The sequence below is a fragment of the Rattus norvegicus genome, chromosome 15 (genome assembly GCF_036323735.1).
Source record: "Rattus norvegicus strain BN/NHsdMcwi chromosome 15, GRCr8, whole genome shotgun sequence".
Taxonomy (NCBI): Eukaryota; Metazoa; Chordata; class Mammalia; order Rodentia; family Muridae; genus Rattus; species Rattus norvegicus.
This window is the reverse complement of record NC_086033.1, coordinates 25,140,977-25,168,540: the sequence shown is the minus strand read 5'-3', so window position 1 is coordinate 25,168,540 and position 27,564 is coordinate 25,140,977. Positions and strand designations below refer to the sequence as shown.

At 40.9% G+C, this 27,564-nt stretch overlaps 1 protein-coding gene, 1 long non-coding RNA gene and 1 pseudogene across 4 annotated transcripts in view; 2 read left to right on the top strand and 1 right to left on the bottom strand.

The window, feature by feature from the left end:
• Positions 1-27,564, top strand: part of Slc35f4 (solute carrier family 35, member F4) — a 261,359-nt gene that overhangs the window by 144,697 nt on the left and 89,098 nt on the right. The gene's annotated exons all lie outside the window — the stretch shown is intronic.
• Positions 1,209-27,516, bottom strand: LOC102556222 (uncharacterized). 3 transcript variants are annotated; one of them, XR_596097.3, is made up of 5 exons: positions 27,133-27,516; positions 26,596-26,874; positions 18,963-19,084; positions 8,516-8,632; positions 1,209-1,481 (listed from the first exon to the last, which is right to left on the bottom strand). It is a non-coding gene; the product is annotated as an uncharacterized LOC102556222 (long non-coding RNA). The 3 variants fall into 3 exon arrangements; XR_010057908.1 differs by lacking the exon at positions 26,596-26,874 and adding an exon at positions 26,263-26,436; XR_010057907.1 differs by lacking the exon at positions 26,596-26,874.
• On the top strand, positions 12,834-19,171 carry LOC134481958 (transcription initiation factor IIA subunit 2-like; annotated as a pseudogene).

Genomic DNA, 27,564 nt, shown 5'->3' with positions numbered 1-27,564 from the left:
CTGACTTAGCCCTGCACACACTGGCTCGCCTCTCCCACATGTCGGGATTTGTTGCCTCTATTAATGTTTTGAATGGAATAATCACAGAGATCCGTTGGCCACTTTGAGAGCAGTTTGTCTGAGGGCTTCACACATCTAAATTACCCCGCCTTGTATCGTCTGAGAGCCCTGCACTGAGGACTGGTGCACTGATATTTGTTCATGGCTAGTAGCAAAGATGCTGACGTACTCTCATTGTCGTTTGATTTTTTTTAAATAAGATCCGGAAGGCAAATGAGAACAGGTAGCGATCCGAGCATCTATTTAGTGCCTGTACCTACGCTTCTACTTGCTCAGTTACCAAAATCCATCCTTGCAAAGACAGTACCACTCGCCCCATTTTACAAACGAGAAAAATAGCATTCCTGATCTATTATAAAGCTGGCAGGTAGCAAAACTAATATTTGACTTGGTTTGCATGCTTCTAAAATTCTGCTTATGCTGTTGTTGTTGTTTGTTGTTGTTATTGTTGTTGTTGCTGTTGTTATTGTTGTTGTTCTGCCATGTTGTCTTTGCTACGAAGAAACACCATGACCACAGCAAATCTTATAAAGGAAAATATTTAACTGGGGCTGGCTTGCAGTTCAAAGGTCTCGTCCATGATTGTAATAGCGGGAAGCATGGCAACATGCAGACAGACAGTGCTGAAGACATAGCTGAGAGCTCTATACCTGGATTCATGGGTAGCTGAAAGAGACTGCCACACTGGGCGTGGCTTGAGCATATGAGACCTCAAAGTGCCCTGCCAATGACACACTTCCTCCAACAAGGCCACACCTCCTAAATAGTGCCACACCCTATGAGAGCCATTTTCTTCTAAATTGCCACGCGTGGCACATGCTTAACAAAGCAACTGGGGGCTCCTTTTTTATCTGTGTAAGTTTAGCCTGCCTCCTGTGCTCAAATGTACTCACACAGGAGCTGAGGATTAGATTGATCCATCTCATGGGAAACTACGGGGGAAAATGCTATTTATAGTGAAAAGCACCTTGAAAAGAAAAGTTGTTTGGCTGACACTATACTTCACTAGTCTGGAACAAATTAGCTTTGAAAACCCTCAGTCCTAAAATGTTTGGATTGGAGGTTGACATGTTTTCCACATTTCTCTAATAGGCTCTTCTGTCAGAGGTACAGAACAGACAATTTGATGAACGATCATTACCAACTTGTGGAATAAAATCTTTTATTAAACCAAGTCAAAGAGGACAAAAAGTTACTTGGAATTTTCACATGAATGCCTACCTGTCATATAGGCAGATATACCCAGCTGCCACTAGTAAACAGCATATTATTTAAAGTGTAAGGGCCAGAACAGGCTCAGATCTTCTGCCTACCAATGTGAGTGAGTGGCTTTCCAACTATCACCCTGAGGTTAAGCTTGTGTTCTCTGTCAGGGCTGCCCTCCTCTTCCTCTTCTTCCACCTCCGGTCCCTTCCATGTTCCTGGAATGCAGACAACAAATAGAATAGACAAGTGATCTGTGCAATGTGCCTTAATTTTATACAAAAGTTTCACAGAGCTGGACACACAGGAATAGGGCTATAGTCTCAACCCTCCAGAGACTGGAGGATTGTGAGTTTGAGACTCTGTCACTGTCTCTCTATAAGGGACTGCACCAAGAGAGGGCACATAGAAGAAAGTGTATTAATTCTCCAAAGGGATAATCACTCTTCCCGTTTCTTTAGTATGTCTTTACGTAGTCAGTTTTCCCGTTGGGTGGATTCCTAGCCATGTGACCGACAGGCCTGGCTAGATCAACTCTTGAGAGAGAAGTCAACAGTATGCAACTTTTTACTATTTGGAGTAGATCAGAATGCTATGTCTCTACCCAAGAACATTGGTAGACTCCATTTTTTTTTGACCGAAAAGAAACAGCATTCCCACAATAGGCCTCAACAGAGCCCTAGTATCTACTCTCAATGGCCACCAAAACTCTTGTAACACCCTGAAAGTTGAGATCCTAATAACATTTAAAAAATGGGCTGAAGTTGGGAACACATGCAACCGATTTTCACCATTAAAACCTAGATATCCCATTCCAAGGCTATTCTCCTAAAGCGGTTAATGGAGTTTCACTGAAACCCTCATGTAAAGACATAGGCGCTCATTTAGGAAAGATAACAAGAAATAAGAACTTGTTCCTGAGTGGGTACGTGGGTGGGACAGCATCCTAATAGAAACAGTGAGAAGGGGAATGGGGTAAGGGAGGTTCCTGAGGGGAAACCAGGAAAGGGGATAACTTTTGAAATGTAAATAAAGAAAATGTCTAATAAAAGAAAAAAATTAAAAATGTTCCTGGAATCCCTGACTTCTGTCCTGGGAACCATCAATGCTTTCTCCTTTGGGACAAGGACAAGAACCAGAACGGTCCACTATCTGTGACCAGTTGAAATTTGTTTAATTATTTTCCATCTCCTGGTGTCACCACCCTCCCATAGACTCTAAGCTCTGAGGGACCCTACCATTAGGGAATATGGGCAACATCTCATTGAGATGTTCTTCCTCCTCCGTGGGGTGTTTGATTGTGACAGTTGAGATATGTAATTGTTCCCTTAAAGTAAGATGGTGATCTTGGAGTGACATCAGAAACATTTTGATTTACAAGATGAATGACCCAAGCTACCCACTTTGAGGCTTGGTTCAATGCACAGAATAATGCCTGGACTTGTTTCACAAGCCAGTGTTTGTTTGTTTGTTTGTTTGTTGTTTGTTTGTTTGTTTACTAGTGGCCAGAGATGTTTGCATTTAAGAGATTCTTGGCCAGAATCTTTTGAATATTTTCTATTCAAGAGAAAATGGAACACAGAGGAATGTAAAGATAAAACCTTTAAGGAATCTTCGTGACACACTCATCAATTCCCTGCACATTGCCATTGGGATTTAAAAGCTCTATCACAGAAAAAAAGATCATGTATCTTTATTTTGTCATCATCAAGTAGATGTTTTCATTAAGTTAGGAAGTATTTGTGGTAGAAAGCAATACTCCTCTTACTAAAATACATATTTAGAGACAATTCGTGTGCTACAAAATACCTTCATCTCTACGTTATCTACATCCAAGAAAGCATCTTTGTTCCCTAGGCAAAAGAGCTGAGTGCCTAGAAGGTCACTGTCCCAAACCACTTCATTGATTTCTACATTGATTAACACATTCCAGGGGAGATAAGTGAAGCAATATATGCCCATTGGTTTTGTTGGTATCTTCTGTCATCCTCCTGGGATTCATTTACAGTTATAGACGTTCCCCCTCTGAGGTCTGGGCTGCATCCTTGCTCAGCATAGCTCTATGCTATGTAAGCCTCAGGAGCATCATTTCTTGGAAGATTTCATAAAATGCTTTCAAAATGCCCTGTCATTACACTATGTAATGGTAGTAATGAACTCAAAGGCCAAGTCAAAAGCCTTCATTGGACAGTGAGATGAATGTATTAAGAACCTTTTTAAGGGGCTGGGGATTTAGCTCAGTGGTAGAGCGCTTACCTAGGAAGCGCAAGGCCCTGGGTTCGGTCCCCAGCTCCGAAAAAAAGAACCAAAAAAAAAAATAAAAAGAACCTTTTTAAAAAATGTTCATCCTTCAAAAGCAATTATACTTCTATGGATTTACCTGAAGAAGAAGAATATTAGTGTCAGTCACTAATTTGCCTTTCTTATAGATATAAAGTAGATTACAATGCATCTTCATAGTATTATTTTCTTCTCCTTGTATTATATATGTATCGTCACATAAACAGCTATAAATATGTATATGCACACATACATATATACATATATATAGTTATTTATATAGAGTATATTGAAAATGCATATCCCTAGGGAATAATTTATTTTAAAGATTTTACATTCAAGTTCTGTTTGGTTAGGTTTGGTTTGGATTGGGTTGGGTTGGGTTGGGTTTTTTAAGATAGAGTCTCTCTATGTAGTCTTGGCTATCCTGGATTTATTTTTTTATAGACCAAATTGGCCTTAAACTCACAGAGATAGATCTGCCTTCCTCTGTCTCCAAAGAGTCGAGTTTTTTATAGTAATGAATTACATTTTATATGCAAATAGTACTCCCATTTAGTGATTTGTTTTTGGTTTTAAGTTTGTAGACAACAGAAATTTATTTTTCATAGTATTATAGTCTCAAGTCAAATATCAAGGAAGCAACATTCAGCCCCTGATTGGTATCTAGTTCATACACAGACAAGGAAGCTCTGTGGCATTTTGAAACAGAACATATTTTTGCTAATATGAATTTTCTAAATATTCTATAATTACCATAAAACAAATCCTAATAAAAATTTTTGAAATTGAAATCTTACTAAGCAAACTTTCCATGGATGGCTTGAACTTAAAACAAGCACCAGAGACTCTAAATAGTTCTAATATACTGTAATTAATCAGCACACTCCTAAATGACAAATGGGCGAAGAGGCAGTCAGAAGGGACCTGAAGCATTTTGAATGGAGTGAAAATAAAAAACATTGAAATCTGTGGAATATATCAAAGCCATTTTAGATAGTCATTTATATAAAATGCTTATATTTGAAAATCTTAGATGTCTTGATGACCTAGGTTTCTATTTTAGGAAAGTTTGAAAGAAAACCTAACATGAAGCAGAAGACAGGGAATAGTGAATTTGAAGTGGGGCCCGGCATGGCAGAGCAGCTGTAATCCCAGCTTCCGGGAAGCAAAGCCTGGAGAAGCAGAAATGGAAGGCCAGCCTTCACTGTACAGTGAGAACTTGCTTCAAAACCAACCAAATTAATGAACAAATTTATGAGAGAAAAAGAGAGAACGAGAGAGAGAGAGAGAGAGACTGAAACAATATAAAAGTAGAGGAAAAACAATAAAACAAAAACTGGTTCTCTGAAAAGATAAAACTGAAAACAAGTCACCCAACAGACAAAACAAATGAACCAAAAGCAAAGACAAAAATTACCAATATCATAATAGCCCCTAAACATTATCTATCTACATAGATAAGATGGGCAAATTAAAAAGGCATAAACTACAGCTTCGTAAGCAGTGGTCTGAAATCCCATGGGTTCACACAACTCAATGCAGGGCTGTATAACTAAATGCAGGAAAATGCTTGATTTGAAAAATTGCTGTATGTTGACTTGAATCTCAAACTAAGATATCATTAAATAAAATTTGACTTGGGTTTAGCCAGAATTTCCAACAATTCCTGAAATGTCCCTAAGCACACTCTTGCTATATTGTTATGTGATTCATGGTCTCTACATTAAGGATTATGAAATCAGTGTTTATCACCTTTGAACAAACATTAAAGATGCTCTCCATCCTATAGCATCCAATATACAGCCATGATGCAATTCCTTATGTAAAGCTCATTAGCATAGCTTACAAGTATAAAATTCGCTTTCGTCTTCAACAAATGCTAAAATTAGATGTATACCAAAAAATGCTTTTAAATTAATTTGTTTATGATGTATTGTCAGCGAGTTTTTATTGGCATATGTGTTTATATACCAATATAGCCAGGCCATGCAAAAATTTCTCATACAAAATGGTGTCGTGTGTGGAAAAAGTTTAAAAGGCTAGCCAAACTACCAAGATTAAAAATAAAAAAAGAGTAAGTACAAATGTGACTGTCTTATGTACATTAAAAGAATTTAAAGCTCATTAGATCCAGGTGATTTCAACAATAAAATATACCTGTCAGTTAAGGAATAAATAATACAAACTATGCTCAATGTCTTCAAAAAATTAGAGCTGGAGAGAGTAACACCCTGTCCTTTCTATGAAGCCAACATTACTCTGGAATCTAAATAAAAAAACATAACAAGAAAACAACAAACCACCAATCTTAATTAGGGAAACAGAAATTAAAAATCATCTGGGACTCCGTGACAAGAAATATATCGCAAATGTCACAGTAATAAGTGCCCTAGTTAGGGTTTTCATCACTGTAAAGAGACACCATGACCACAGCAAATCTTGTAAAGGAAAACATTTCACTGGAACTGGCTTACAGTTCAGAGGTTTAGTCCATTGTGGTCATAGCAGAAAGCACGACAGAACACAGGCGACATGGTGCTGCAGAGGTAGCTACGAGTTCTACATATGGGTCTGCAGGCCTCAGGAAGAGACTGAGACACACTGGGCCTGGACTAAGCTTCTGAAACCTCAAGTTCCACCCCTCAGTGACACATTTCCTCCAACAAAGCCATAGCTCCTAATAGTGCCACTCCCTAGGAGCCTACGGAGACCATTTTTATTCACACCACCACAATAAAGGAATGTTTAAAGCTCTCATTGTGCCTTGAGAAGGACACCAAAGGCACCAAAACACTTTAATTGCTCGCCTTTCTATGATACACACGTCAGATTAAACATGAAGGAGTTGAGCTGTAGGAGGCCTCCTTTATTTCTGGCTCAACTCAGCCCTGATATCAAGTGAAGTACGTTTAAAGTTCTTGGGCAAAGATTAGCATCTCATCTGTGCCCAGGTCCTGGCCCATTTTCTGCCAACGTCCACTAAGTCAGGGTAGGATGTCACAAACTAAGAGAAGACACTAGGATTTACTGTTTATTCATGAAAAGTTCTTCCCTACCAAAAAAAATGCACCTTGAAGGCACAACTCATTGGCTCAGTTTAACTATTTTCAGAGAAATATAATTACTTCAGGACAGAGTTGTGTGCCAAAACAAAGGGGCTCATTTACTATTTCTTTAGAGCTGTCTGCTCTGTGACAACAGGCTCTCGTTTTCATTGTTGAAAGGCCAATTAGACAATTAGCCTTTGGAATAGTGAGACACATAGGAATTCCTTAACTTTTTTTGCTATGTTTAAATTTCTTAAGTAGGTAGACACTGAAAATTATATAATGCGGCAGATGTGAGGGGTTCTTCTGGAAACATTAATTCAGCCAACCCCATCACTTCCTAGCACACTGCCTCCACCTGGAGGTGGAGACTCACGCACGTGAGGGCTCTTTGGGTAATTTGAATCTCGATTCACTGTTGTTCCAGTGTGAGCAAACGGGAGCCATCCCTCACAAGGATTTGTTGATAAAGGAGGTCCTGGATTTGACTTCTAGCACAGAGAGACAGGAGAGTGGAGGGGGAAGTGACTTATGTGCTCAGAGTAGACAGCTATCAAGTAAGGTAAATTTTTAGAGCCAAATCTTGTTATAGTGTGGCAAACTAACACGGTCACACATACATGGTCAACTAGTCACATAAATGGTTAAATGGCTATAACTAATATTATGTTTACTCAGCCAAACTATTTCTAGGTTTATTTCTGAAACATCTGAAACATAGATTCTTTCCCCCGTCTTCCTCATTTCCTCCTTCTCTCCCTTCCTCTTCTTCCGGCCTTTACACACTCCCTCTCTCCCTTCCTCACACACACCTTTTGCTTCTTAACTTCTTTTATAGAATGTATATTGATTCCTTACTGGATGTCTATCATAAAATGGAGTTTCTTTAGCCATCACAGGGTTAAGCCTCATATTGGTATACCTCAATTTTTAATCATACAGACTTTATTGATATGCCTAAACTTGCTAGATATATTAATACATATATATATTCATGTTTTAGTTACATGATTTAGAAGTAAGTTTTCCAGTTCTCGTTTAAACATTTTTTAAGTATGCAATCCGCAGCCTTCATTCTTGTAACTGTAGCACCTTTATCTCACCAGCCACTGTCTTTAATGCTTTGTATTCACTTACCATTAAACAAACTATGAAAAAATTAAACAGAGCATTGAATGTTGAAAATTAAATACTAAAGTAATCTGTTTGGCTCAAACTTTATTGTACTTTATTTCATTATTCTCTCCTATGAATAAACAACACTTTCCTGCTTCTATCCTATTAGTTATGTGTCCATTAGCTACTAAAGGAAACAGTTTCATTGTTTGTTATGATAGATTTATTATAAATTAAAAGCAGTATAATGCTTTATTTTTATTTTTAAATAATGTTTTTATTCTTTTGGAATTTTATACAACATATTCTGATCATATTCAGCTCCACACCCCATCTTCCCACATATACCACGACCGTCCTACCAACTCAATTTAATGTCCTATATGCTTTATTATTTATCTATTTACCTATTTATATACTTATTTTAAAGCCAACAGAGCCCAATTTGTGCTGCTCAAATACTCTTGAGGGTGGGGTCCTTCCACTGGAACAATGTTTACTTACTAGGAATCACTTAAATAAAACTGACCCTTCCTCTCCCAGAGGCTATCAGTAACGCTATTCTAATAATGTTCTTCTTGTGTCCAATTAGACTTGTGAATAACAAGATTACATTAATTTGTAATGGAAAATAATGGAGAACCTTTTATCACGACTGTGATCCTACTTGAGTTCCAAGTATTTGTTATTTGAGCAACTCAATGAGATCAACAAACACATCTTAGCAAGTAGATAGAACAGTCGCACAAGCTGGGCTGTGGATACCGGGTAGAGGACTGGTTACTTGTAGATGGAATCTTGCTCACCTTGACATCTAGCTGCCGTTGAGGTAGTGCCAAGTTCATTACGGAACAAACAGGCTCTGGAGATGCAATCACCATTAATCTCCTCCTGATCGTCCTTAAGGGCTTCTTCAATTGAAACTATAAACACACACACAGTTGTATTCTGTTATTATCCCTGTCTGAGTAAGCAATATAGAGAACCCACAATCTCGTCGAAATAACCCATTGTACCCTGTAATTTATAAGGCTGTCTCATGGTGATGCTGTAGTTAAAGATAACATCCATTCGCAATGCGACAATTTGAGTTGTTTTTCCAAGGCTGTAATACGGTGCTCTTAGCAGCAATCAAACCTAATTTATTCCAACTTCTGCTTTCAAAGGCAGTGCAGGGTCCCACATGTCTAAATGCAGTAGTTAGGAACAAAACTAAATCAGTGTCCTTTTGGCTCCATCTACTTCTCAGCCTCTCACAGTCTCTGTCTCTCTTTTTAACCCACACCCATTCCCTCGTTAATGCCAAGTAATGCACCTTACTCCATAGTAATTAACTCAGGCTCCAATTAAAACCTATTGGAATCCTATCAGTAGTTCTCAGAAGACTCTAACTTGCACCCAGAACTGGCCCACCCTTCTGTTGGAGCAATGCATATCAATGGCTCCGTCTTCAGTGTGACAATCCACCCTCTGTGTCACACTTTTGACATGAGGGCACAGCTCAGTACATTAAGTTCCTCTTTCCACAAGTAGGAAAGAGCTTCCTCAGTACTGGTTGCTTGGTTCTTTGTAGCCTGTAGTAAGAAGAAAGAGGATAGACTTCAGGGTGTGTCGAAAGGCAGCACCCTCCAAGGTATCCACCTTGTAGTAGAGACTTCTCTGTGTTGTAGGAGTGTCTCCTCTTCGTCTGAATGATAAAGGAATACAGGAGTTGGCTGTACAGTGCAGGAGGAGTTAATTCTGCTGGCACAGAACCATGAAGGAGCCAACAAGGATGTAAAACCTGCAATTGCAAATTGCTTATCGCACACTTGCGAGGTAAAAATAATACTTGGAATGAGGAAGACATTTCATGATTGGGACAAGATGGACAAGGGTTACCTTCTCGGGAAATTCTGCACATAATTACATAGTTTCGGTTATTTTATTTTATTGGTCTCATGTATCCCAGACTTCGTTCCAACTTGCTACATACTTAAAAATAACGTTGAATTTCCTTGACCCCACAGCATCATGCATGCTAGTCAAATACTTCACTGAGTGAGCTATAACCCATACCCCGGGTAACATATTTTTAAAAACTCCAATTGCTAAGCAAAAACATATTCTCAAATTATACCTCGTGTTGTATCTATCCTTGGTACCACTGTGGCTGTATACGTTGATGCATTTTCTCCTCACTGTTTAGTTGAAATGTAGATTTTCAACCAGTGCAATCTTGTATTGTGGACTGGCAAGACGGCTCAACTAACACCGAGACACTATGCCTAGCCTCTGGAGCCTACATGGTAGAGATAATTGATTCTTTAACATTGTCCTCTCAGCTCCATATGCACATAGCACACATCTATGTGCCCCCCTATAATAGCACACAGTGCCTGCCACCCTATAAGTCAACATAAAGAAAGTGTGAAGAAAAAATGTAATAAAAAGAAACTTTGTATTAACTTGCTGTAGGTGGCAAAACAAGTATTATGAACTTATGGTTTACATTAAGGAATTTATTTTCTCTCAGAGCTGGAGGCCAGAAATCCAAGACTGAGATGTCAACAGAGTTGAGTTCTCTCCTCTGAGCGTGTTAGTGTCCTTCTTCTCCCTGTCATCTTCACATGGTCTTCTCTCTGTGACTGCCCTACTCTCTTCTCCTTAAGGGCATTGGTTGTAATGGTTTAAGCTCTATCTTACCGCTCTAGTTTTGACTTAGCAATCTTGATTACTGTCTCAGTGCTCTCACAGTCTGAGACATTAAAGATGATAACTGATGTGAAGTAAGAGAGGGAACTCAGTCATGGCAGGGTAGGGTCGCACCTACCTGGTAGAAAGGAGGGAGGAGATGGTGGATCGAGAGCACGTTATCTATTAGTAGCTAGACAGGAATCATTCTGAATAAATCAGATATTTTATCGGAGAGTCACTTTCGTGATGATTCTCTCATTATATTGTGGAGTCTACATGTTACAGTCATAATGTCGATCTAGGTTATCAACAACCCCAGCCCCAAGCCAGAATATGTGAATATCCCCGACATGTGATAGAGGACCCAGAACTCTCCCTTTGGCTTTCAGAGCAACATCAATGCACTACATTCTCACCTGTCTGCAGCCCATGATAAAATCAGAAAGGGATTCTCATGCTAGGCATCCATGTTCCAATGTGGGAGAGACTGAAGAGCAGGGAGGTGTTCCCAAGAGAACTACAGGTATCTACTGGCTTTTGGCTATTGCCTCAGCTGGACTAGTTTGATTTTTTTTATAAAAACTCCAAGACTGCCCTGGATACCTGAACTCACACCTGGAAATAACATCCTTTAAAAGGGTCTATGGATGGCTCATATGACACAAAGAGCTTAAGGAATTACCAGGTAGGTAACTGCATTCTTTTCTTTTTCTTTTTCTTTATTAATCATTCCATTTGTTTACATCTCAAATGATATCCCACTTCCCAGTTACCCCTCCACAAACCCCCAACCCATATGCACCCTCTCCCCTCTCCCCTTTGCCTCCATGAGGGTGCTCCCCCACCCACTCACCCTCTCCCACCCCACTGGAGCAGTGGGTAATTGCATTCTTTAGTAGCGGTAAGACATTCGTATGCTTCAAACTCTTTGTAGATTTTTAAAAAGAAATTATCTACTGCTGTAGGAATAAATGCCTCCTCTCGGCACCAAGATTTAGTCTAGAAGCTATGGTTAAACCTTATTACTTAGAACTCTGATTTCTACTAAACTTGACCATCTCAAATGTAGGCAAAAACCAGAAATAAAGTTCCTCTGGGCAGTAAACCTGAGCATTACATGTACTGAGGGTCACACACTTATGTATTTGCCTCTTCCTACACATCATTTCAAAAGATCTTAGTGGTCCTATGATTTCTGAGTCCTATGAGCATCAGATTGTAAGATTTCTATTGGCCAGAATGCAGCAGTGAGAAGGGTCACCTGACTGTTTAGAAGAAAAACACTTCTGAAGACAAGTTTCTAATAAGCAAATGATTTCTAACGTGGATAAATTTGAAGGTTGGTGCGTGGTATTTATATCAAGCCTACTCCTGAACACAAGAGGCAGTTTGTAATGATGGCCCTGAGTTAGAGAGATTGAAGAACTAGAGACAGACTGTGAATTTATTGGCAAACGTTTTTCCAGAATGATAAAGAACTGCATGGCTCAGAAAATATTCACATTGCAAATGAACAGAGGAAAAACTTTAAAACATTAGCATTGAACTTAGATTAGATTTTTTACTTGCAGGAAAATAAGTATCATTGGCAAAAAAAAAAAATCACTATAATTATCCATTTCTAGCCTAAAGGCATTCTCTGCTGTAAATCCCCTCCAGTCAGCAAAATTAATTTGGAGATCTGATTTCTGGTGGTCAGGTCAAGTGATGGCCGTGCTCTTCCTGTGAGGCTATACCTGACTGCACTTCCTTTTCCACGTAACCTGGACTTTTTAGTCTCCAGGATGGGTTAGAACTGTCAGTCATTGCCTCCAGAGGTTGGGGGCCCCGGATGATTCAACATTTTTGTTGTGCTCCTAATACAACTGCTTACCCTTGTTTTCAATAAAGATGTAATTAACCCATCTCTCCTACAGAAAAATGAGAAGCTGATTCTCCGCAAATAAGCTACATATATTAATCCACTTATAGTCCTTTATCCAAATTTCTAGAATATTCAAATCGTGCTGTAATATAAAATGTAATGTAAAGTTTCACAGGATTCAGATTTCCAATTTAGGCTTCAAACTAAAAACAAAAAGTGCCGGTTATCCCAGCAGACCCCCAGGACTAGGGCTGGCTGATAGGAGCCGAAGCATCTGCTTTTAAACTTTCTTGTGGACAAGACAAGGAACGCTCTCTTTTTCTCAGAGCCCAGGGAAGTAATGAGATCCTGTAAGGTCTTCCTTAGAGGTGAAAGTGCCCTCTAGAAGGAAAGGCTAATCTGTGGTGGCGGTGGCGGTGGCGGTGGCGGTGGCGGTGGCGGTGGCGGTGGCGGTGGCGGTGGCGGTGGCGGTGGCGGTGGCGGTGGCGGTGGCAGCGGCGATTTTAATTCAAAGATCCATTTGCTAAAAGAAGAGCCAGAGAGAGCTTGTTCTGGGCCACTAGGGATGAGGAATATGACCATAGTGACTGCTACTAATTCTGGGAAAGAAAAGTCCCAGGAGGGAGGCCTGTAAGTGTGGTGTTCCACAGAAAGCTACCCACCCAACCCCCTTCAAAGTGACTGTGGAAGAGTGGTGCCTTCCTCACAGTTCCCCTAAGAGAAAAGAGAAAAATGAAGACGAGGGGTTACAGAAAGATGAGAAGGGAGAATTTCCTCACCGATGAAGGGACCTAGAAAGAGCAAAAGCCTTCAGAAAGCCGTCCAGACCTCCAGTGGTACAGACTGTACCTTAAGACACTGCTGAGCAGAGCCAGAGCCAACGCCTGCTAACAACTCGTCAAAGACTTCTGAACCAGCTTCTCCAGCCCTGACCAGAGTCCCCAGGCTTCCTGGTTGACTTTTTATAACCCCGATGCTAGTCTGCAACAGGAGGAGGGCCCGAGTCAATTACTGGACTAACAAATTTAATGGGAGCAGAGAAGTGATCAGAAGGGTCCCTACTCAGAAAAGAAAGAAAGAGTTGAAAGCAGCATTTTTGGAAATGGTCAGGTATGGGAGAAGGAGCCTGTGCTCCTATCTCAGAATTATATTTCTGGTAATAATAACAATAATAATAATAATAATAATAATAATAATAATAATATCACAGTTTTACATTTGGAGCCTTCAAACAATATTTTTAAATAATTTTTTTCATATAGAAACCAGGGATGCTTGATATAAGAAGTTATATTTACCTGGTTTTTGCTCTTGTTTTCCCTAGACATCTTTCTAACAAGGATGTTGGGGCTCCGTTAGCATTACATTCTGACCTGCACCTGGATGTACTTATAAGGGTGCTGTCACACAATTAACAAACGCTGGATATAAAGTTAACTCAAACAAATCAGTAGCCTTCCTTTATACAAGTGATAGATGGACTGAGAAAGAAACTATGGAAACCACACCCTTCACAATAGTCACAAATAATATAATATGTCTAAGGGTAAATCTAACCAAACAAGTAAAATATCTATATGACAAGAATCGAGTTTCTCAAGAAAGAAATCCAGGCCTCAGAAGATGAAAAGATCTCCCATGCTCATAGATTGGTAGGGTTAACATAGTAAAAAATTGCCATCCTACCAAAATCAATCTACAGATTCAACACAATTCTTATCAAAATTCCAACACAATTCTTCACAGACATAGAAAGAGCAATTCTTAATTCCATACGGAAAAACAAAAACCCAGGATAGCAAAAACAATTCTTAACAATAAAAGAACTTCTGGGGGAATCACTATCCCTGACCTCAAGCTATACTACAGAGCAATAGTGATAAAACCCACATGATATTGGTACAGAGACAGACAGGTCGATCAATGAAAAAGAATTGAAGACCCAGAAATAAACCCACAGACCTATGGATACTTGATCTTTGATAAAGAAGCCAAAAATATACAATGGCAAGAAGAAAGCATCTTCAATGAATGGTGGGTTTCTGTGGCTGAGGAGGTGGTCACAGCCGGATCCCTACCTGGTTCTGCTACTACCGCAGCAGAGGCTCCTTCCCTCAGGACATCAAGGCAAGGCTGAAGAAAAAGTAACCACTTCCGTTTAAGCCATGGCATATCAGTTATGCAGAAGTACAACTTTGGGGAACAGTCTTCAAGAGAGCCTTGATGAGCTCATACAGTCTCAACAGATCACTCCCGCCCCCAGCTTGCCCTTCAAGGTCTACTTCAGTTTGATAAAACTATAAATGCAGCATAGCATTGGCTCAGAGAGTCAGGAACAGAGTCGATTTCAGGGACTCTCCAAATACAGATTCTGAGACAATGTTTAGACTTTTGTATTGAATGATGTTGAATTGAGAGAGGTGACAGAACGTATTAAAGTGGATAAAGGGAAAATTGTAGCCTGTGATGGTAAAAATACTGGCTCCAATACTACAAAATGAATAGAGAAATGTGGCTTTTCTATGCCACCTTGTTATTTTCATCGCTTTTTGAAGAGAAACATAGAAGAGACCTTTTTTTTATTTATTCTCACTGTGCAGAAATAACAACACTGTGCTATGTACACTACCCAAGGGTCACACAGAGAGAAGCATGCAACTCTGTTCTCTTAAATGACCTTTAGTACACAGCATAAAGAAATGTAAATTTTTAATGACAAATTAAAAGCGGTTGCCTTCCTAAGAATATTCTTCAATAAACTCATTTTAAAACTTAAAAAAAAATGAAAAATAAATGGTGCTGGTCTAACTGGCAGTTGGTATGTAGAAAAATGAAAATAGATCCATATTTATAACCTTACACAAAGCTCAAGTCCAAGTAGATCAAGGATCTCAACATAAAACCAAATACACTGAATTTAATAGAAGAGAAAGTGGGAAAGAACCTCGAACTCATTGGCAAGGGGAAAATTTTCCTAAACAGAACACCAATGGCTCAGGCTCTAAGATCAACTATTGATAAAAGAGACCTCATGAAATTGAAAAGCTTCTGTAATGTAAAAGATACAGTCAATAGAACAAATCAGCAACCTACAGATTGGGAAAAAAACTTCACTAGCCCCACATTCAAGAGAGGGCTAATATCTAAAATATATAAAGAATATAAGAATCTAGTCCCAAAAAACCAAATGACCCAATTTAGAACTGGGGTACAAGACTAGGCAGAGAGTTCACAACAGAGGAATCTCGAATGGCCAAGAAGCACCTAAAGAAATGTTCAACATCCTTAGTCATCAGGGAAATGAAATCAAAACGACCCTGAGATTACATGTTACACCAATCAGAATGGCTAATGTAAAAAAGAAAAGAAAAAGAAAAAGAAAAACAAAAACTCAGGTAACAGCACATGTTGGCAAAGATGTGGAGAAAGAGAACACTCCTCCATTGCTGGTGGGATTGCAAACTGGTACAACCACTCTGGAAATCAATCTGGAGGTTCCTCAGAAAATTGGAAATAGATCTACCTGAAGACCCAGCTATACCTCTCTTGGGCATATAGCCAAAAGATGCCCCTCCATACCATAGGAACATGTGCAGCACTGTGGTCAGAGCAGCCTTGTTTGGAGTAGCCAGAAGCTAGATGTCCCTCAAAGAAAGAATTGACACTGAAAATATGGTTCATTTACACAATGGACTACTATTCAGCCATTAAAAACAAGGACATCATGAGTTTTGCAGGCAAATTGTTGGACCTAGAAAGTATCATCCTGAGTAGAGGTAACCCAGACCCAAAAGGACATGCATGGTTTGTACCGCTAATAAGTGGATATTAGTTCAAACACTACTGCTTTTCAGTGTTAAAGATGAGGAGATTGAGACGCGGTAAGGTGAAGTACCCCCCTACTCACTACCTGAAGGAGCTGGATTCGAGCTCAAGCATAGAGGCTAGTCAGTCAGCCTCAACTCACCCCAACCCTGTTCTTAGTCAGGGTCACATAAAATTGCCTTTGTCAATTCCTAGTACTGATATGTTTGTCTACATCTTTGATTACTAATGATGACAAACATGTTGTTATTGTAGTGATACTGTGTTCCTCTTCAGTTAAGTGTTCATTTATAGTCCTTGCTGGTAAAGTTAGCTTGTTGGATAAAGAGTCTTGCTAAATATTGAAGGCTGACCTGAAACTGACCACGTACCCAGGCAATCCTTAAGACTTAACTTCCCAAATGCTAATATTACAAGATTGGTGATCCTTGCGTTAATTGCCATTAATCCTTTTCTTTATTATTTATAAGAAGTCTTATTTTCAACAACTCAGCCACTGGATAGAGTATAAATATTTCTCAAATATCCTTTCTTTTTGCTTTGATTTTTTTTAAGTGCTAAACAATGCTATAGTTCAACTTCCCCCCTTTTGAGGCTTTTCAAAGACTATCTCCCAATGTTCATCACTGTCTTATTATTCTTATAGATTTTCATTTATTGCTTCAGCATCTTAATTAGTTTTCAAGCAGGCACCCACACTCAGTTTTACATAGAACACTTGTATATAAGCCACGTAGATTTTTTTTTACAGGGACTATCATACTGTGCTTGCCATATGCATGGTAATGCATCTACTCATGCCTTTCTCCATTCTCCAGCTTGCTCTTGGTACTTTCCAACACAAATTACAGGCGGCAGCACCCCTCCTCTCTAAACGATCGTTGTTGGATTCTACAACTTCTCACTCTACAAACATATCCCTGTACTTAGAGTCATGCACCTCTGCTGGTAAGAAGTGAATATCCTGAAAAGCTAATTTCGGCACTGTGTGATCCTAAGTCATGTAATTAACTAGACCCTAATATCTTCTTACAATGTATGTCCATTTACTAAAGATGAAATGAGCAAATTTTAAGTGTACTTGCACTGAGTTTTGACAAATACATACACCTGCACACCTATATAAACTAAAGTTCTCTCACAGAGTACCCTGCCACAACTGGCTCTCTAACAGCTACACGGAAAACACTGTTCTAGAATTTTGTGCCTAAGCGATTCACCACCTGTAAAATCTCTTCATATCTTGCTAACAGAGGGGCAAATATTGCTCTTGGTGAGACATTTTTCAAAGATGTTTGTGTGGTGAGGTGCTGTGTAGTACACAGATGCTGTCTCCTGTAAAAGCAAAGGGCAAATGTGCTTACTACCCACTACAAAAGATGTGATTTGGTAAGTTAGGACCCTCTTACTGGAATGGCACCTCAAAAACGTGCTCCTTCTGGTGTCCATTGTAGCTGTGCACAAGTCATTTGCCTCTGACCCAGGAGTTCTGTGATCCTTTCTCAACATACATTAAAGTGTGTTGGGCTCTGGAGTTAGTTTACAAGTAGGGGAAAGTTAAGGGCCTTTGTCTGTATTGGTTTTATTATGCGGAAATCCCTACTGTACCATAGTTTATTTCTCCGTTCTACTGGTGAGATATCCCTGGGCTCTATCTAGTTTTGTTTTCTTTCTGTTTTTTCTCTACTGCTTACTTTTTGATTTGGCTACTATGAATAACATGTCTATACTACTTGTGCAAGTTTTTTTTACAAAAATATTTTCACTTTAGGGATGGAGGTTATCATGGGTGGAGTAGAATTGTTATGTTAAAAAATAGGCATGTGTTCAAAGCCTTTTCCAAACAGATTGTCATTTCTCATTCCTACTGTGTGAGAGGGCCAGTGGTACAACAGCTTTGTCGGTGATCGGTGCTATCTACAGTTTTAGCCACTTCCATGAGTATTTTAATGGTATGTGGTTGGGATTGTCATTTGTATTCTTCCAGGAAGAATGGACCATCTACATACTACCAGAGAGGACAAGCCATGGTGGCCGTCGGTCTGACTCTTCTGTATCAAGAAAAAGCCAGGCTAGCTCTGTTCCCTGCCCCCAGTGTAACGTCAAGGTGCTTGGGGTCAGCGCTCAGTTTGGCACTTCCTTTAACAGCGTGTGGGGGCCACATGCTGTATGATTTAGCAGCAATACCTTCTTCTTTGCTCTCTCCTCTCCCCCATAATTATGTCATTCCTACAAACCCTGGAGAGCACATGAGTCTCTGTGTACAGTGCTATTACAGGTTATCTTGGTGTTCTCCACAACCTTCTCTACTCTCATTGCCCTGGGTTATTCTTCCTCATCCTGGATGATCTAAATAAAAAAATGCATCTTACTTGATTCCTATCCCATTCTTCTTCCCACTACAGGCTTCATAACTTCAGTTCTAGCTCCAGGCCAGACCATGTATTCGACTTTTCTAGAACTTTCCATACTGAAACTTCCTGTAGTCTCTGTGTTTCCAGGAACAGATACAGTGGTCAATGTCTTTGTAGTCTCTAGAAATCTCTCTCCTACTAAGCTGAATGCCAGGTACATATGGGTTCCCTGCACACTTACTGTTTGGAAATAAGTGACACAATTCAGCTACTTTGATGGGCGGCTTGCCTGTCTTCTGCTTCCCAAGGAAACATTATCAGTTGAAAAACGAATCATACATTTATTTCTTTTAGAGGGGGGAACAATCCTAGTTTGTTTGTTGTTATTTTTCTGTTTTCTTGACTGCTTGTGCTCATGTACACTTAAAATTTCACATTTCCTATGGACCGAGAGTCTGGATACAGGTTAACTGGGCCCTCAACTCAGGATTCCTCAGAGCTGAAATGGAAGTGCTCAACAAGCAGTGTTCTTACCACATCTGAGAAGAATTCTCGCCTCCAGATGTTAGCTGGGTTCTTTTCTTGTGGCTGTATGACTGGAGCCAGGGGTTTTAGTTGATAGAAGCTGAAGTCACTGAAGCCTCAATGTTAGATTTCTGAGCAAACAGAGACAGAAGGTAAAGAGAGACCAGAGTCTGACCTTCAATAGATAGGTTTGTCTTGATTGGTGTACACAGCAAGGAGCAGCCTCTCTTCCATAGGAAACTGAGGGGTGTACGGGGGGGGGGGGAAGCTGGCTGCAACGCTCTCCATGGGCAGATGAGGGGCTTGGGAATGAGGAAATTGTTGCAGCTGTAGAATCTGTTAAGAATCTCTCCTTCCTATTAGCTGTGAAGTACAGGATAACCATGCTACAACCACAGACCCAAAGAAGCCAAATAACAAGGAAGGTCCAAGGGAGGACAGTTGATTCTTACTCAGAAGGGGAAATAAATAGATATCGGAGATTAATAGAGGAAGGAAACCAGGTGGTAAGGGGAAAAGGAAAGTGAGCAAGGCAGGGGCTAATAGGTGTAAGGAGAACAAGGAGAAAGAACAGAAATCAGTGGGTGGTGGGGATGGGGCGGGGTGGGGCGGGAGGAGTGGATGTGCCAGAGACCTGGGATAGGGGAAGCCCCAGGTTGTCTATGCTGGTAACTCCTGCTGTGACTCATAGCTGTGAGAGATATGGACCTTGAAGTGGCCACCTCCTGTAGCCAGGCAGGACTCCCAGTGGAGGGACAAGGACAGCAACCCACCCACAAAATCTTTGTCTCAAAATGAATCCTACCTACAAGATGTAAAGCCTCTGAAAGGCTCCACCACACTGCCAATTGAAATAGATGCATAGATCCAGGGCCAAACACTAGCACTTGGGGAGTCTTGTGGAAGAGTTGGTGACAGATTGAGGGGCATGAAGAGGATAAGAACTCCACAGGAGAACCAAGAGAGTCAACTAACCTGGGCCAAGGGGGCTCCTAAAAACTGAACCACCAAGCAAAGAGAGAGCATGAGATGGACCTACTCCCTCCCCTCACACATATGCAGTAGAAGTACAGCTTAGCAGTCATGAAGGTTCCCTAACAACTGGAGCAAGGGCTATCCCTGAATCTGTTGTCTGTCTATGGGGACCTGGATCCACAGTTCCCCTACCTGGGCTTCCTTGTTTGGCCTCAGTGGGAGAGGATGTGCCTAGACCTGCAGTGACTAGATGAGCCAGGGGCAGGGTTATTGCAAGGGGAGAACTCCTTCTTCTCAGAGGAGGAGGGGAAAGGGTAATGGAGATGAGGATCTGTGTGAGGGTGTACTGGGAGGAGAGAGGGTTGATATTGGAATGTAAAGCAAATAAATAATTACTATAAAATGTCAAAAAAAAAAAGAGTCTCTCCTTCCTGAAATTGTTTGCCCAAGGTGAGACAGACTATCAGATATTCCTTTCTAGGATGGTTGAGCAAGGTCACCTAAAATCTCACAGGAATTCTGTTTTACAGTCCGGGTAGTCTATCATCCTGTCTCCTCATTCCTAAGCTTTAGATAGTGACTGTGTTTACCTCAAAGGTTGTCAAGAGATTAAATGAAGATTTTTTTAAGTGGTGTATATACCTACCTGGCCCACAACTGTCTGCTTTTCTGAGTGTCCACTGTTGTTATTTAGCATGTAAAGTTGTGGCATGAGTGGGTATGAAGTGGACCTTGGGGATATGGGCTGAGTCAGCAAGATGTGAATTAAACAATAAAATGTTCTGCATTCAGGCACCTATCTTTTCCTCTGTAAACTTCTAACTTTTCTCAATTATGGAAGTGATGCTGGTGGTGGTGGTGGTGGTGGTGGTGGTGGTGGTGGTGGTGGTGGTGGTGGTGGTGGTCATGGTGGTGGTGGTGGTCATGGTGGCCATGGTGGTGGTGGTGGTGATGGTGGTGGTTGTGGCTTAAATGTGTAAACTGTATCCAAAAGGAAAGAAAGATGAGAAAAGATCCCCCAGTCTAGTTCAGCCTCACTACGATGTGATTCACGTTCTTAAGTCAGCCCACCATGAAACAGAGAGCATATGAACTCTGCCTGCCCACCTTTTTGAGAAATGTGGTAAAATCAATATAATTTCTTGCATTTCGTTATTTGGTTGTGCTGTGCTCAAACCCAGGTCTCCTCTGCCACTGCGATCTGTGTCAATGGGACAGACCTTGAGGCCAGAATGTCTAGTTTTTGTAGAGACATTCCAAGGTCGCAGTGGGAAAAGGAAACACAGGCTCAGCCTGTACTTTAAGTAACCCATGAGTCAGAACTGGAATTCTTAACATCTTACCCATCTCTATTTCCTAAATGGCTGTCTCTTCCTGTGAGAGAGAAGGTAATGCCTTTGGACACAGCCATTCTTTAGGAACTGTGAAACCACGGTTAATGTAGTCAGTGTATGTCAGGCTGACCTAAATGTGCACTTTGCATGCATCTCTCCAGTAACTGCAAGGCCATCAGCACATCCATGACTAACGCAACTCTAGGTTGCGTCAATCCTAGGTCCTCCTCCTCTCTTAATCCCTTAATTTGTACAATGAATATTTCAATTAATCAAATGTTCTATCGTATGTACAGTATTATGTTGCTATGAGAATTTAGTTTTTAATAAAAACAAATATCTACCAAAAGCTAACTGTTCATAACTGGTTTTGTTTGTTTGTTTTAATGAAAATACTTTCTGGGCTAAATAAACCATGTGTGTGGCTTGTGTGGTGGCTGGGAGTGGCTTTTCAGTCTCTCAATCATGGCTTTCCATGGTGGGCCAGAGTATTCCTTACCCTCTTCTCATAGGCATGGCACTGTGGTCATTCTTTGTGAGGGTCTCTCATGATGTCACCAGCAGACTAATTCGTGAAGACCTTCAAGTTTCATTTGTATTTACCTATGGTGGATTCCACTGCTAGAATCCCATAGAACTGGGGCTGACACTTATCCCAAATGTGTCACTGACAACCTGAGACTGCTGCGTAGAGGTTTTAAGTGTGTGAAACTTCTTCCTGGCTCACATTCCCCGCAATGTTCATTTATTTAGCACTTTCCATTACTGCACTCAGAACTTGCTGGGCTCAGCATCCTTCAATAACACGAATAAGCAATTATGAGCATCCCAGGAGGATGCTTCTAGATAAAGCCAATATTGTGATTGCCTGGCGTCCCTCTGAACAACATAAACTCTTGACTCTAGAATTGAATCACTGATCGATAGTCAGATAAAAATGTTAATTCTATAATTAAAGCACATTTAGTCTTTGGTTTTACCGAAAGACAAATTACCCACTCTTCTGTACATGTGGTGGCTGCTGAGGGGACTATGTAACCTCCATACTAATAGGGTAGAGTCTACCTGTTGAACAGTAACACTGTAGGTTGAATAGGGTCAAGAATAGGAGTATATGACACATTTAAAAGAAGTGACTGGATCTCCTGGGTGAGGGCAATAGTTTGCTGAGGGCTGATCAGTTAAAGAGGGTCAGCAAGGAGTGAAAACACAGGAGCTGTCTCTACCCTTAGATAGGAAATGACCAGCCCAGCAGTGGCATTTAGGAAAAAACATTATTCTACTCAACATTAAGAGGCAGTCACCAAATGGGAGATGTTGACTCAAAGGTGCATAGGCACTGTCCACTAGGGCCCAGGGCTCCCTCTCCTATCCCTGTCCCCCACTGTGCCTCACACTGGCCACTCACAACTAGAAACTGGAAGGCAATGGAGCCTGGTTCACAGAGTCTCCAAAAATCATTCTGGGAAGCACAGAAGGGGGAACAGAAGGGAGAGCGAGTTTAGATAGCAGTAGGGACTACCCTACATAGCTCGCCAGCTCTTAGAAGACGCTCTTTTTCCAGAGGGCAGCATCAGCTTGCTTCCAACAAACACTAGAAAGTAAAATACCGTAATAATTAATTTTCTGAAGCCTCATTGAAAGGGTGATTAGGAAGAAAAAGCTGAACGTGGATTATAGACCTCTGCCATGACATGAAATTTTATGGTTCTTTTAGAGCGTGTTGTACTATTGCAATGAACTGTGCTAACTCAAACTTCCCATGTACTGCACAATGTTTTTTAAAAAGCTTTGTTTTGAATGGTGTTTAAACCATGGATACACTTTGCAAACCACTACTTCATAGTGTGAGCCTATCCTCTATGTTGCTGCCTGGGGCTTGCTAAAGGCCCTTGAGTTTGCGATCCTACATTTGAGCCTCAAAGATTGGTCACTGGTATGCAGAGATCTTACTTGGGGCCTTGGTTTTGGTTACATCTAGTTGTGGTTTACAGTTCTGGGAGTCCAACCTGGAGCCTGTGCATGCTACACACATGTTTTATATCAAATTACATCTCCATCCTCTGGAAACATTTTAGAATTCAGATTACTCGACTTCATTCCATATGTAGTGAATCAAAGCTAGGAGAGTGGAGCCCAGCAAATTCTTTCCACACACCTGCCTGGAGATTCTCACATTTGGTGAAGTTTTCTGAAAGGGTACTGGTTCTATGACATATGAGCCATCACTAGAAGGTCTGTGTCACGTCTTTCTTCAACTATGAGCCTAAGGTCCCAAGGCAAGTCCTTCAGTAGACTTTCTTCTAACAGCAATAAGATGAGGACTGGGTCTTACTGGTTTGCTATTGCTGTAGTTACTTCATGGTTTAAGGCCATTGTGTTGACACATTTAAAAGTCCATAAAAAGGTGGAAGAGAAACTAAAAAGTCAATAATGTTGAGTCACATGTCTGACTTCTTCCAGGCTGACTTGGAATATGTTTCAATGAATCTAGAGAATCATGGCCATTTTGGAGGTCACACAACAGATATCCCACATATCAAGTATTTACATTATGATTCATAACTAGCAAATTGTTGGACATATGGAGTAGCAACGAACTAATTTTATAGCTGGGGTCAGCACAGCATGAGGAGCTATATCAAAGGGCTGCAGCACTGGGATAATAGAGAACTACTGCTCTAGAGCTTTCATAGTCTATCAGGCATGAGGTACACACAGGATTGGTGTGTCATAGGCAGTAATGAAAGGCTCCATCCAGTTCTTAGTGCTTCCCCTTAGCCTGTGATCCTTATGATTAGCGGTGTACCCCCAGAAAACCCCTGATTGATTTGAAAATACCTTTGGTCACAAGAATTTGGGCACTCTCATTTCATTCTACAGACTTGAGCCTATAAAGACGAAGAACCTTAAGGGTAATTCATAGGAGGACAAGCTATCAAAGGGTCTTGATAAGATGGTCTGCACAACTTAATTCTCGGTGAAATAATGATTGTCCGGGCATATCTACAGTGCAGCAGAAACTCAAAAGTCTAAAGGGGCATGTATTGCCACTGGGAATGTACTGCCTCTCTATTACCATATCCAGATTACACAGACTTACACCAAATAGCTACAAGTACGTATGACTGTACATAGTTTCTGAGTCAGAAATCTAAGAATGTGATATTTCTGTTGTTTGGAGTCCAAATCCATTGGGGGTTTGAGTCAGAGTGTTTAAGGAGCTTGACTAGGCTGAAGGACTTACTTTCACATGCATGCTGACTGGCAGGAGAGCTGCTATTTTGACACATTGGCATCTCCCGGGGGCTGCTCATCATATGGCAGCTGGTTTCTCAATAAAAGTGTCCCAATAAAAAAACAGCAGCAACAAAGACAGGTCATTTATAACTTAATCTTGAAAGTGACACAGCATCCTTTCTTTGTACATATTCTATTAGTCATACCAATGCAGAAGGAGACACACAAGGTGTATACACCAGGAGAAAAGGAGGAGTGTCCCCAGTAATGATCCCCAGGACTTGGGCCTTCTTTTACTTCTTTTAGCAGGAAGAGGATCTTGCTGACCTCTGCCTGTTTGATGGTTTTTTTCTTCACATCTCTGTAGCTCTGGAACTCACAGTGTTCAAATGTAGAAACAGGGGTAGCGATGGGTATATGTGGGCTTGCTAGCCTCCATTCTGGAAGCTGTTCTGGACTGGCTTTTTGCTGTTGTTTTGGTTTGTTTTGTTCTGTATCAGGACTACGCTTGACAGGACAGCACTATCTGTGTTTTTATGGCACATAACCCACTGAGTCAGGCTTCAACACATGTAACATTTCTCCAAAGAAACCTGGCAGCCAGAGCCATATGTGGTTTTAAACTTGGAATTTTTCAGGTTGGGAATCGGGGTTGTAGTCTTGCAGCTACAACTAAAGGGCAAAAATATCAGGAGGTGTCTGGGTACCCAAGATTTAAGCTTCTGCTGTCCTGTCTGCTGTCTTCCTTGTGCTGTGGGAGCTTCCTTTCTCTCCAGTTAATTGCTGAGCATCTTAAGCATATGCAGACATGGGGAGAGATTTATTGCAGATCTGACAAATGCTCCTGTCATAGTGACAAGCACTGAATCAGCGTTGGTTCAACACAGATGTTTCCACTTGATAAAGAGGCACTTAATGTATTGAGACGTCTGAAAGTGTACACACTCGGTCGGCTCTGGTTTTATTAATGAGGTATCAGAAAAACAAATATTTCATGGTGAACCACAACAAATGACCTCTCTGGAAAAAAAACAAGAAATAAAAAGAATGCATATTTTTCACTTCATGGAGAGATTTTCATCCAAGTCCTTGAAGGTCTACCATTCTTATTGGGTGACACCAAGGGATGCTGTGAACTTTATTTGGGGGAAGAGTCTCCAAGGGGAAAACAACTTGCCTAAACCTTTGTAATCCAAATGGCAACAGCTGCTGGCATCACCATGCGATGGTTATTCTTCTTTGATTGGAAGACTGTTCTGTTGTAGCTGTTGTACTTGACACTCAGAAACATTAAGTAACTTCCTCACAGTGGTACAGTGTGAGGTACTTTCTTTATTCATACCATGATGCAGAAGATAGTCAATCAATGGCAAGAAGACAAGTAAAGTCTTTCTCCTTTTGGTATCAGCCTAACCTTAGGTTTCTTCAAGTATTTTAGAATGTTTAAATGGGTTAATATTATTGTATTAAGTAAACAATGATGGTCTGGTTCCCGAAAAGGGACTTCAGCCTGCAGGGAGAACCGTCCAACCACAAATGCTAGCATAGACTTCCTTAGCTACAGAGAGAGTCTCATGTGTGATATTACTGGGGTCACAGTGGAAAGAACTAGGGACAGTGCAGATGCAAAACTGGGGAAGGCTGTGTGTGTATTATTACAGTCATCTCTCCAGCAGTGTGTTGGCTTCATATGTTGGCTTATCAACATAAAGAAGAGACATGCATCGTGAGACATCTCTCAGTTCTGAGTTACAGCATACCTGGCCATGTCAGAAAAATCTGTGCTGGAGAGTTGTACTCAAGGTTCTCTAACACAGGCAGCATTGTCAAAAGAGCCAGAACAAAAACTGATGGCCGTCGCAGTGAGCTCTTCATGCCTCTTCCTTCTCTTCTCACTCCCACAGAAAGACAAAGGACAACCTGAAAACTGGTATCTAAATCCAGGAGAGAGAGAGAGAGAGAGAGAGAGAGAGAGAGAGAGAGAGAGAAGGAGAAGAAGAAGGAGGGAGAGAGGGAGAGGGAGAAGGAGGGAGAGAGGGAGAGAGAGAGAGATTCAGTTGTTACTCAGCTTGTGCTTATGCTTAGGGTCTTACCTGTGCTGAAACGACTTCAGATGTATTTGGCTATGCTTCCTCTAGGACCGCGCTGTCTGTAGGTCCCCAGTAAGTTATACTTGCACCATCCTGAACACATCTTCCTTCAGCCACAAAGCACCAGTTTTCCTTGACAGAGAGTGGGTTCTGCTGGAGCATTATATTTTTCAGCCATCCACCTCACGGTTAAGACAGATGCGCTGTCTGTCTCATTTCTCTTCGTGGCTCTTGGCACAGTGGCCTGCCCTTCCCCAAACAGGGCACCAATTGACTTGTTAACTAGCACACAAATATGGGAAGGAACTATTTATAACGTGTTTATCGTTTTCTTCTTATGTCTTAAAGAAAAGGGAATAAACTGGGAGCTAATTCGTTGTCGGTACACTTTCCAGACGCATTTGAAAGGGCATACTGACTGACAGGGTACCTCTCGACAGCAGAGACAGACATTTCTAGAACAGCTAGTAGAAGAAACACACCAGTCTCAGTTTTAACTAGGGACCTCCATGGAAAACAGAATTAAGAGGGATGTCATACCTGTGGTGTTAGGTGTTTTGGAAGCATTTGATCTTCCTCTGCCTTTAAATAGGAGGAAGCTGGAAGCTCTTAATGCTTCCTTGCTTCTCTAGCTTTCTTTGATGGGCTGAATTGTGGCTTCCAAGAACTCATGTGCTGAAGTCCCAATTCCCAGAACCTTGGAGCACAGGCATATTTGAAGCAAAGCTATTGACATTTCTAACAGGTTGAGCACCAGAGCAGTGTGGTCATCTACTCTGACATGTACACTATGAAAATGGCGGGGCAGGGGGATTCAGACAGGCATGAGTCTGGGTAAAGATGAAGGCAGAAATTGGAGGATGCTTCTATAAAGGCACCACAGATTTCCAACCAACCGCAGAATCCTGGTAACTCTAAGCGGGATTCTTTACCACTCTCAGAAGGAGAAAATTCTATTGATACCTTGGTTTT